The following is a 12,506-nucleotide window of genomic DNA, read 5'->3' as shown; positions in this document are numbered from 1 at the left end:
GATTTTTCTTTCCCCCTCAACTATAATAGACATTTTTGCAAGGTATAGTATTCTGGGCTGGCATCTATTGTCATTTGGAACTGAAAATACCTTGGTCCAGGCTCTTCTGGCTTTCATGGTTTGCATTGATAAGTCAGGTGTAATTCTGATGGGCTTTCCTTTGTATGTGACTTGCTGCTTTTCTTTGGCAGCTTTCAGTATTCTCTTTTTGTTCTGTAAATTTAGTGTTTTTATATGATGTGCCATGGAGAGTTTCTTTTCTGGTCCTGTCTATTTGGTATTCTGTATCTTTCTTGTATTTGTATGGGCATGTCTTTCTTTAATTTTGGAAAATTTTCTTCCACGATTCTGTTGACAATCTGGTCCATGCCATTATCTTGGGATTCTTCTCTTTCCTGTATGCCTATGATTCATAATTTTGGTTTTATGTCACCCAATTCCTGCATATTTCATTCTTGGGTTTTCTTAAATTTTTTGTAATCTTTGCTTGAGTGGTCTAGTTCATCCAGAGCTTTATCTTCCAGTCTTGGTATTCTGTTTTCCATTTCATCCATCCTATTGGTGAGGCTTTCTCCTGTTGTTTCTAATTGGCTTAATGAATGTTTCACTTCCTTCTTCATTTTAGCCTAAGTAGACTTCAATAGTTCTAGCTCTTTTCTGAATTCATTCATAAGTTTATCCCTATCTTCCTTCAGTTCTATGATTACCTTGTTGGTGTGTTCTTTAAATTCACTGAATTCTTTTGTCATATTCATCATTGTTCTTTTGAGTTCCATGTCCTGCATTGTCTCTAGGGGATTCTCATTGTGCTCCTCTAGAGGATTACTGGTATTTGGTGGGGATATGTTATTTTGGTTTTTCCCGTGACTTTGACATATGGATTTCTTTTGTAGTTTCTGATTCTTGTGTGAGACTCGAGACTCAAGCCTTCAAGTTTAGGTCTGCTTCGTTTTGTAAACTTTATGTGACTTTGTGTTTTACTTGTTGGACATGAAATGCTGGTTGGTCTAGGCTTCCAGTTCTCTCTTTTAATTTTATATTGAAGTGGCCAAATTGCTTTCATCTTCAGAAGTTCCCACAGAGGCCCAAGTCAGATGAGGATCAGATGCTCTCAAGCTTTCTCCTAAGGTCTGGATCCTTCCAGGATAGATGTTGTCCTCAGGAATTTGGGGCCTGCACTGGCCTGGGAGCAGGGCCCATGTAAATGCTAGTCTCCAGCAGCTGGTGGGAAGCAGAGGGTGGAAAGGGCAGGCCCAGGCCCAGAGTGCTCTTGGGGACCCAAGAGGGAACTGGGTTGTTCTGGATGCAAAGGATCAGGAAGTAGTGGTGGTACTGGGCCCAGAGGTCAGCCCCCGGTGTCGAGGAAAGAGGCTGGTGGGTTGTCTAGCCCAGGGAAGCAGAAGGAGGTGAGGGCAGGACCAAGTCCAGGGGCTCCTGGGGACCTGAGAAGGAACTGGGTTGGTCTGGATGCAAAGGATCAGGAAGCATTGGAGGATCTGTGCTGAGAGGTCAGCCCCGGTGTTGAGGAAAGAGGCTGGCAGGTTGTGAAGCCTAGGGAAGCAGAGCTGTTTGTCTTTTTTTAAAGGCCTACCTTGTCAAATTTGTGTTTTCTAAGTGCTCCTGGGTGTGGGCCTATCTCTTGGAGGCTAGTCAACCTACTAGGTGTTACACCAGTAAGAAAAACTGACTCCCCCTCCTAGTACTCACCACATGCTAATATATCCTCAGCTAGGGCTGGGGCTTCCTGCCCACCTCCCCCATCCATGCTGGGCATCTGTCTGACTTGGATCTGTTCAGGTTTTGTACATGTTGTCGAAGTCCTCTGGGTTCATATGTACAACTGCCCTGTGGTGTCCAGACAACACAGTTTCCTTATATTCCTCTATCACCTCTGGCTCTTACAGTCTTTCTGCCCCCTCTTCCACAATGGTCCCTGAGCCATGAGGGGAGAGGGTATGACATAGGTTTCCCATTTAGGGCTAGAAACTCCACAGTTTCTTATTCTCTATATGATGACTTTTGTGGGTCTTTAAAAAAGTAAGTGATGGGATTATTGTACATAGTAGAATTCACTTTATTCTTTCAGGTATTCACAATAAGAATTGAATTATTGACTATTTGTTATATGACTTTTATATCTCACAATATTCAAAATTTTATCTTAGGGAAGACGTGTTAATATCATTTTATAAAATGTAAAACTGAAGTTGGGAGACAGTGTGAGGTCCTATGCAGCCAGTGCATGTTGCAGTTGATATGGGAAGTCAAGTCTGATATGATACTGCTGCCTTCCCTGGAAGGTCAAGGGGACAACGATTCTTCTAGGGAATGTTTCCTTCTAAGTTCATTCCTCCAGGTAAAGATGCTCTATGTCCAAGGGTAAGTCAAATTCACTGCTGGGAGGTGCACGCGGTATCCAGTGCCCTCCTCCCATGGTCCTTGTGACAACCTGAGGAAAAAATTCTCCAAACCCCAGTTTGAAGAATCTTAACAAGTTTATTGGACTTGCTAACTTGAGCTTGGGGTGCAGGTTTACTTACAGACAAGCGGGCACCCCCACCCCCATTCACAGCTGTGTTCAAAAGTCCACACCCAGACATAAATCCGGTGGTTCCAGACAGCCTTACAAAATGGCCAGAGACCAGCCTTGAGGTTTTTTCCAGCTTTTATACCCTTAGCCCCTCCCCTGCAAGTGGCTATGGTCAACCGATTGGCTGGAAGAGGGAAGGGGAGTGGCTTCTTTGTCATCACAGGGTCAGAGGAACATCCTCCGGGTCACACCAGGTAACCACAAGCCCTCTAAATGATGAATACACATTGTCTAATACCCAGACAAGACGAGACTACTACAAGTTTCAAAGAAGCAAACCTCATCTGCAGCACATTAGACTTTTTCCTTGCTGGAACAGAGACAACATCAACAACACTGCACTGGGCTTTGCTCTGGCTGACCCTCTATTCAGAAGTCCAAAGTGAGCATGTAGTGAATGTACCTGGACCAGGCAGAATGGTGCTTCTGGAAGCTGTGGCTCAGGTGGGCTCAGAAGACAGCATGGTGGGGTAGAAAGAAATGGAACAGCTGTGAGGCCATGTCCTCCTCTCCTGGGAAGGGGAAATCCTCCACATGTTCTGTCAGGATGGTGATGGGTCCAGGCATCTGGAAAAGCTTGGTGTCTAGGGGAAAAGACACAGACCAACTGACATTTTGGTAAGTTCTAGCAAAGAATAACATTATCACATGAACATCTACTCCTACCCCCTTTCCTTTATATAATGCTTTTCCATTGGCCCTGAGTACTGTCCAAACTCCTTATTCTGGTATCTGATATTCTGTGATGTCCACCTCTCTCTGCCTGTTGAGACACCATACACCCACCCTGCATGGTAGACTCTCTGGATTACATGTCCTGTCTTGGCCCTGTCCTTATTAAAGCCTCTAGGTCATAACATCTGATCTTCCCTCTGCCAAGAAGGTTCTGTCACAATCTCTCCCCTTTATAGAGAATCTTCTCAGGTAATAACTCCCTAAGGTGTTTCAAGTTCCTCCAGGAATTCACTGATTAGGGAATTTCTGTCATTTTCTTCCTCCAGAGATGACACAATGTACCTCTGTTACTATGGTATGCATATTATTTATGTCCCTCCTCTGACTGTCAATCCTTCAAGAACAGTGACTTACCCCATTATTATTCCACTTCCTCATTCTAGGTGAGTTGAGCAGGTGAAGGATAGTGTCAGGAAACACATTTTTCAAATTGTGGGAAACAGTTTATTAGTGAGGAAAAAATAAATGTAGTAGTTCCCGTCTGACTCTTTTGGCCTCGAGGTGAAAGTAGAATAGTTTAAAACTTAATAAAGCCTCCTGGTTTTTGTTGTTGTTGCAGGAAATGTACAAGCTGAGACTGACAAAGTGATTGCTCAGGGGAGACAGCCCAGCTTGGCCGACTGAGAGTCCATGCCCTATACCAATGCTGTCATCCATGAGGTGCAGAGAATAGGCAACATCCTCCCTTTGAATGTTCCCAGGGAAGTGACAGTTGACACCACGTTGTCTGGGTTCCACCTGCCAAAGGTAACTGTGCACTCCCAGCAGTGGGTCCTCCAGCTCCTCTCTAAAAACATCTTAGGAATCTAGATTTAAAAAGTGACATGTATTCTTTTTAAATGGAGAAAGAGATACTCAATAAGACCCTCTTAGTATCTAAGTAGAGATTCACACATATTGTGGGGAGTGGGGAGGGAAGATTTCTTTGTCAAACAAGTTTAGGCAAGACCTGACTTTATTTTTGAAGAACATCTCGGCATCTTCCAGTGCTAACGTGGGCAAACTACAACAGTTCTGTTAGATGTTTCCTACATGAGCAGTTTTCTTGAATAGGGGCATTCCTGGTATAGTTTAGGAAATTCTTCAAAATCCTTAAGATACAAAACTTTTTAATGTGAAAGATATTTGAGGCACCTGGACTAATATCATAGTGAGGCTGGTGTTTTAACACAGTGACCCACAAGCATGTTTCTAGCTTTTTCTTACAGCCCCATGTCTCACAAAGACATTCCAAAGTGCAACATTAATTATTAGAAAGGGAGAATGAGGAGGAATACTGAGCAACCAGTATATGTTGTAGACTTATACTGCTTTAAAAATATCTTACTGTGCTGGATAGCTTTAGTGTCAACTTGACACACTTGGGTTGAGGGAGCCTCAATTGGGGAATTTCCTCTATTGGACTGGCCTGTGACCATGTCTGAAGGTCATCTTCTTGATGAGTGATGTGGGAGGGCCCAGCCCACCGTGGGTGGTGCCACCCCTGGGCAGGTGAGCCTGTGTTGCATAAGAAAGCAGGCTGAGCAGGGGCCAGGGGAGCAAGCCAGTAAGCAGCATCCCTCCATGGCCTGTGCTCCAGCTCCTGCCTCCAGGTTCCTGCCCTCAGTTCCTACCTTGGGCTCCCTGATGAACTGTGACTTGGGAGATGTAATCTACATAAACCCTTTCCTCCCCAAGTTGGTACTGGTCAGAGTATTTTGTCACAGCAATGAAGAAACAAACTAGGACACATTCCTTTTAATAACTATAAATCTCCATTTTATACATTGGAAAGTTGAGTCTCTGGGAAATTAAGTTTGCATAAGCTCTTCCTACTACAAAGTAAAAAGAGTTGGAATCTAGAACAGAACCTGTTCTGATAGTTTGTACTACCCCATAATTCCACCACAAGACTTGCTTTGCTTTGACATTGAAAATATCTTCAATTCATTGTCCTCTGTGGTTCCTTGGGAAATTTGCTGTCTTCACAGACTGAATTCTGATCATACCACTCACCACTCTTAAGATCTCTGCAGAGAGCTCTCCTGGCCCCTAATATCCCCTCTCCGCAACATACAATTACAGCTCCTTCCTGGCTTTCTGCTGCCTGGTCAGCCTCTGAGGATTCACTTAACTCCAGCCATCCAGCCCGACTCCTCCCATAGACTTTTAACATCAACCCTAATAGCCACCTGGGTACTGGGACATCTAAATGACTATGTGGAACAGAGGTTAGGAATCATGGCTTTTAGAGCAGATAGGCCTTGTTCCAAGAATGTCTCTACCTCCTGCCATTGTGTAATCACAGTAACTAACCGCTCAGAGCTTCAGTTTCTTCTTCTATAAAATGCATTAAACCCACTTCATGTGATCCGTATGGAAATCAAATGAGATTACATGTACAGAGCCTTATACTCAGAAGGTATTCTTTATTAATCAAGCTACTAAATTAAGTGCTTGAAAACCTTGGGTCTCGGGTAGGGAGAGACCTGAGTCATGGGAGTCCCTATGTGTAGACCATGAGTACTGCCAAGAAGAAAACACTTTGATTCTATCCAAATGCTGACAAGATGGAGTAAGATGAGGCTGAAGGAGCCAATAGGTGCTTCTGAAGAAACAGATGTTGGAGCTGAGGAGTAAGGTGGTGGATATTAAGAGTTAAATAGGCAAGAATGTGAGGAGGAATATTCCTACCAGGACAAACAGCATTGGAACATGGTCTTGTTAAGAACCTAGAGGAAGATCAGTGTAGTGGGAACCAGTCAGAGGGAACCAGCACTCTAACTGGGCACAGAATGAGTCTTTGCCCTAAGAATGTGGGAAGTCTGAGTAGCAAGTCTGAGGAGAGAGTGGGTGGGTAATGTGACTAAGTTATGGGCAAAGCCTGCTTGACTGTGGGGCTGTAGAGCAGAGTCATCGCTATTGGGTGTGTAACAGTCTAGGAGAACAAGGTGGCAGCCTGCACTAAGGTTGCAGGGGGAACCATAATGGAGGTGATAGAATCAAGAGACAGTTACAGAATGGACCAGGTTTGCTGATGAATGAGCAGAGCCAGGGAAAGTTTCAATCTAATGACTGGGTATCATGTCATGTGTCTGCCTCGATAGGGAAACTTCTGATGCATCCTGGGATTTTTTACTAACTTTGGTGGGACTGGGTACCATCCTCTTAACACTGTATAGAACACAATGGGAAACAGAAGTCAAGGAGACATCCTTTCACTTTGTAGAACTTCCATGGTCCTAAAGGCAGTGAGGAGTAGGGCTCATTGTAGTTCCATGGATGCTTACAGGTCTACTCTCCAGACCTATACTGACCTGTTTCTGTAGAATAAACAGTAGTTTCTTTATTCTACAATAAAGAGTAGTCTACCTACCATGGTAAAATTCCTAGCAGGCAATTCTAATCCATATCTTTAAGATGCTGTGCTAAAGGGCAAGTTGTGGGTGGAATTGTTCAGGGGACAGTGTGTCAGTGGGTTGGACTGGGTGGGAAAGTTCAGCATGTCAAGAAACTCAAGCATCTGTGCTTGAGAACTACTACCTCAGCATGCCTGTGTTCCTCATGACTCTTTGCTGCCTTCTCTAGGGGACCACAGTTCTGACCAACTTAACTGCACTGCACAGAGACACCCCAACAAGTTGGCCACACCAGACTCATTCAATCCAGAGCATCTTTTAGAAGACAGAATCTTTTCTGCCATTCTCAATGGGTGAGTTGTGATGAGTAGGAGAGCAGCCAGAGCTCCTCTGCCCAACCCTCTCCTCCTCCCAAAGCCCTGTACTTTTGTTGGAAACGTCCTAGATGCCCCTCTGAGTGTAGCTCTTTCTGTTGGCTGCAGCCCAGTATTCTCTGAGCCTGGCACTGCTCAGACCAAACTCATTTCTTCCTTGTCCTGTTTTCCACAGCACTGGGAAGACCAAACCATGCCCCTTGTTCCAAGGGAAGGCTGAATACTTACCATCTTTATAAACATTTCGATGTGTGAAATTTTTTTTTTGGTCTTTTTGAGACAGGGTCTCCTTGTAGCCCCAGCTGTCCTGGAACTCACTATGTAGACCAAGCTGGCCTCGAACTCACAAAGATCCACCTGCCTCTGCCTCTTAAGTGCTGGGATTAAAGGCGTGCGCCACCATGCCCAGTGCAATGTGTGAAGTTTTTTAAGGGATTGCCACGCAAATGGAACTCAAGGCTGAGTTTTAATAAGGAAATAGGAGGAGTCCAGTGAGAGAGGCTGCCTACTAATTGAAATGGGCACTTGAGAGTAATTTTAAATGGCACCTGCTTAACTCGATTGGATTTTGCTTTATGCACACTCCTTGGATAAGTCTTCTCTTGGTTTAAAGATCTATTACCCCTTTAAAAACCAGTTAACACATATGTGTGATTAATAACATGAAAGGTCTCACCTGGCATGAGGCACTTCGGATAAAGCAGATGGTATAATATGTAAGAACTCCTTCCAGTCTACCTGGTTAGAACACTCTCAAGTTTTGTATTGCAGCACATAGTTTCAGTGGTATTTTTCAATTAGCAATTTTTCTTGGTTCTTGGATGAAATTCTGAGATGCAGAAAATATGATTCTCTGTGCATCACAAAGATGTTTCATCTGATGATTACTCTAACTGTGATGAGAGGCATCTAAGACACCAAGGCCTTAAACACTTATTAACTAATTTGTTAATTAATTAATATGTATGTGGAATTGAACTCAGGTCATCAGGTTGGGAGTCAGTGCCTTTATCCATGTACCCTTCTCTCAGGCTTCTTCCATGCCTTGAAACAGAAGAAGAATCTTCTAGATCAAATGAAGCTGAAATAGACCTTTTTCTTCGTATGAAAGTCTCTGCCCTGGTAGAAAAAATTTCCCATCTTCATTAGCTGCAGGATAAAAATAGCTACATGCAGTGAATCACTAGTGTCCTCCTCCTGGGAGCTGTATTACACCTTTTAATTACAGATTTCACTATTAAGCTTGTTATCTCATAAAATCCACCCATTTGTTAATAATTAGAGAAGTGAATTGCATCTTCTTTCTTGCTATATTAAAACTTGGAAAATACTAACATAGTATGTGTCGGCATAACAGGGCCTAAAGTTAAGTTTTGTTCTTCCAATCTAATTGTTACAACCAGATTATAACTTAATTTCCCAGTTACGGCCCTTTGTACTTTAAGATTCAATGAATTCATAAGCATCAGTTCATGTCTTGCTGCATAACAAGAAGTCCAAAAATTTTAGTTATACTTATCACTCAAATGTATACAGGTCTGATGAGTGGTCCTTATATGTGTAAGGACCACTGGTCCCCAGGTCAGTGGCTGACATGTGGTCTAGGATGACCTTGACTGGAACAATGGTGTGCTTCTCACATTAGGTCTTATTCTATTTCACTCCAGCTGCTGTTCATATGGTGGTGATAAGGTCCCAAGAGGAAGAACAGATGCACAGAGGCCTGGTTACATCCAGGCTGGAACTGTCACTCCGTGACTTCCACTGCATTCTAGTGACCTGTACTGGTCACATGCCAGTCCCAGTTCAAAAGGAGGAAAATTACTTGACTCTGATTGTAATAGCATTGAAATCCTAGAACACATAATGTTTAACTGAGGCAAAAGGAAGATTAGCACCATTGTGTCCTCATTATCTCCCCCTAACAGAGGAGAATAAAATTGGTTGTCTGGGCATGGATGAAGACCAGTCAAAGTAGGCAGATGCTGAAGACCTAAAATATCCAGTGGGTTAGCATTCTATGGGCAGCTGTCTGGATTTTCCGCCTCACTCTCACCTATGGCACACAGCTGCCTGTCCTCACACCTTCCTAAAGGCAGCCTCTCTGGAAGATTTAGTGCAGACATCATCTTTCCTCCTGGCAAAGAGAACTAGACAGGACTGTTACCTGTGCCTTTTCATCATAGATTGCAAAGACCTTCTTGATCCTTGAAATCTTCCCTATTATAGACCAGTGCAGTGAGCAGCTTTATGCCAGGCCAGAATGTCTTTTGTAATTGACAAATAAAGTCACTGAATTATAGAAGCTAGGCTTGCGAAGAATCCTGGCAAAAACCTCGGTCATTTTCCTCATTTTAGTTTGAGACAATTGATATGTGTGTGTTCTAATGTGAAGATGATTCATGTATCTTTTCATCCAAATACTGTTGATCCGTTTCTTTCATCATAACTAAATACCTGACTAGAATTTGAAAGAAGGAAAGATTTATTTGGCTCCAAATCTTAGTCTATTCTTTAATTTAGCCAAAATTTTAAATTAAATATCCCTTATTTTTATCCTTTTAGAAGCACATTCATACCTGCCAGCATGTCTAACTATGATGAATATCCAGCCATCGAACCTATGTAGGAAACAGTTGTCAAGTGAGAAAGATTTATCAATGTAAAACTGAATTGCTCAGTCACAGTCGCACAGTGGTCCCTGATGCAGCCAGTTCTTGAACCTTGGTTCCTAACTTTATAGGTCCGGTTTTGTTCTGAGAGATCAAATCTTCTAGGAGACACTTGGGAATTTATAACACAGACTGGGTGCCATTCTAACAAGTCCCCAATCATACCAAGAGAATAAAGATGAATTAAATATATTAGTGGGAAACACAGGTACAAAATATGACATGCCATTATTGTGACACAGCTACTGAATAGCTTTGCCTGTAGCATCTCATTTTATTTATTCAACAACCTGTGGAAAGTAGAGGGCAAAATGAAAGCATGAATTCATGATCAATTTTTTTAATTAAAAATTTTTTTATTGTTTTTATTTTTATGTGTATGAGTGTAGTGCCTCATGAAGGTAGGTGCAGAGGTCAGAAGAGGGCATCAGATCTGGAGCTGGAGTTAAGGACAGTTGTTAGCTGCCATGTGGGTGCTGGGAATTGAACCCAGGCCCTCTGTAAGAGCAGTCAGTGCTCTTAACCGCTGAGCCATCTCTCCAGCCCAAATTTTTTAAGTTTACAATTTATTATTTTTGTTTTATGTGTATGCGTGTATTGGTCTGCATATATGTAAGCACACTTGTGTCATGTGATGCCCACAGAGATCAAAGAGGGCATCAGATTCCCCTCTAACTGGAGTAGTTGTTAGCTGCTGTATTGGTGCTGGGAATTGAACCTGGGTCCTCTGCAACCTCTTAACCATTGAGCCATCTCTTCAGCCCCTCAAGATCAATTTTTGAAAAAAAAATTGTTTCATGGGAAAATACAAAGTTGCAAATGCAAATTATACAATTAATATAGAATGGTGGCTGCTAAAGTGTGAGGGGAATTCCTGCGAGAGCACTGCGCAGAGATGTCATCATGCTGATGGTCTTGTCTTGACCAAGAACCTATAAACAGCTTTTGTATCTTCTTTATGTTTTTCCTTCCATGTTATTTTTTATCGTGAATATCTGTTTCTTAGGAATGGGGCTGGATAGATGCTCAGTGGTTAAGAGTAGATACTGCTCTTGAAGAGAACCTGAGTTCCATGTCCTGTGCCAGTGCTGGGCAGCTCACAACCACCTATCACTGCAGCTCCACGGAGATCTGATGCCTCTGGCTTCTGTGCACAGTGCACACCCAGACCTTCTCCCGCTCTGACGCCATGATAAAAGGATCGCCACGTATTTTAAGTTAGACTGTAAGTAGCCATGGCCAGGCCATATTCCTGTCAGAATTTTAAACACAGTGCGTGCCAGCAAGTCTGATGACTTGAGTTTGATTTCCATATGCACAGACACACGAACACACACACACACACACACACACACACGCACACACACACACACATACACACGTACAATTTAAAAATAAAACAATCCTTTAAGGATGAAGGAAGATACTGGCAATGCACACAGGAGAGATGGTGATAGTGACTGTGTCAGGTACTGCAGGGCAAAGGGATTGAAATAGATGCTCCCTCAGGGACAACGACAGCAGCAAGAGCCTAAAGAGGCATTAGAGGGAACCAGAGTTGACATGTATGAACTTAGATGTTCAAAAGACAGATATAAAGACCATTCATGTCACTGAGCCCACCAAAGATAAAACAGGACAACAGACAGAGGTAAAAGATGGCTTTCACTTTAGCAACACTGCTCTGACACTCTTACTTGCTTGTATTTTCAATTATTTTTAAAGATTTATTTTTATAATTTTTAAATTGCATATATGGGGAGGTGGGTATGTGCGCATGAGTACAGATACCTGGGGAGTCTACAAAAGAGGGCCAGAGTCCCTGAAGTTGGAGTAACAGGTGGTGTTGAGCCACCTAATATGTGTGCTGAGAACTAAACTCAGGTCCTCTGCAAGAGTGGCATGCACTCTTAATCACTGAGCCCCTCAGTTTCCTTTTAGTGGTTGAAAAGCATCCCATGATTCTGCTATTGAGTCATCGTCTGCTGTATCATTTGTGTTTGTTAAGTGAGCTTATAGGACAGTTACTCACTTTCTCAGTAGTCCAGGCCTCTAATGTCTATCTATCATCCCACACCCTGTTCTCACCCCAAACTGCCTGATTATGAAGGCATTTGGCTTGTGATCCTAGACTTCCTTGTGCTCTGGGGAACCCAAGCAGATGTAAGAATAAATAAACAGCTGAACACAAAGCTTGTACTCAGCTCAGGATTTCCAGGAGGAAGTTGGGGACACCAGTCCCAGGACGCACCAATGCCAGCTAAGAAAATGACTTCTCCTCTGTTTTCACCCTGCAGGAACGTGAGCTTGCCTTGGAGAACAGTTGGCTAGGTCTGAACTGTTCATTTTTGTTACTGCCTTTATGCAAAAATTTACCTTCAAGCCCCCAGCCAACGAGAAACTGAGCCTGAAGTTCAGAATGGGCCTCACCCTCTCTCCTGTGAACCACTGAATCTGTGCAATCCCTAGCCTGTGGTGTTGGAGAAGGAAAGAAGAAAAGAGCAGGAAGGAAAAATGTGATCTGAAGATACTGGTGCCTGCTCACATGGAAGGCTACAGAAGAGAGGTTACCAGGAAAGAAGGGAGAAATTAGACTAAGAAAATTGTATTCAGTTCCTGGAGTGCTATGACTTCTGAGTTGGCTCTGGGAAAATCACTTATGTGTTCAGTGATAGCTATATCTTTGCATCTAAGAGTTTCCAAGATAATGATGGATTCCTCCCTTAAAGAAAGTACTTGTAAGGATCAGAGTAAATGGTGGATTTAAAATGATATGTAAATATAATATCATAAAGGT

The 12,506-nt window shown here is 42.9% G+C and overlaps 1 pseudogene; it reads left to right on the top strand.

Moving 5' to 3' along the window:
* The window catches only part of LOC103730885, a 31,097-nt pseudogene extending 18,795 nt beyond the window's left edge, over positions 1-12,302 (top strand).
* The last annotated feature ends 204 nt before the right edge of the window (positions 12,303-12,506 follow it).

This window comes from Nannospalax galili, unplaced genomic scaffold (genome assembly GCF_000622305.1).
Source record: "Nannospalax galili isolate Female #2095 unplaced genomic scaffold, S.galili_v1.0 scaffold1074, whole genome shotgun sequence".
Classification (NCBI taxonomy): domain Eukaryota; kingdom Metazoa; phylum Chordata; class Mammalia; order Rodentia; family Spalacidae; genus Nannospalax; species Nannospalax galili.
The sequence above is the reverse complement of the archived record's forward strand: the minus strand, read 5'-3'. Positions and strand labels throughout refer to the sequence as shown.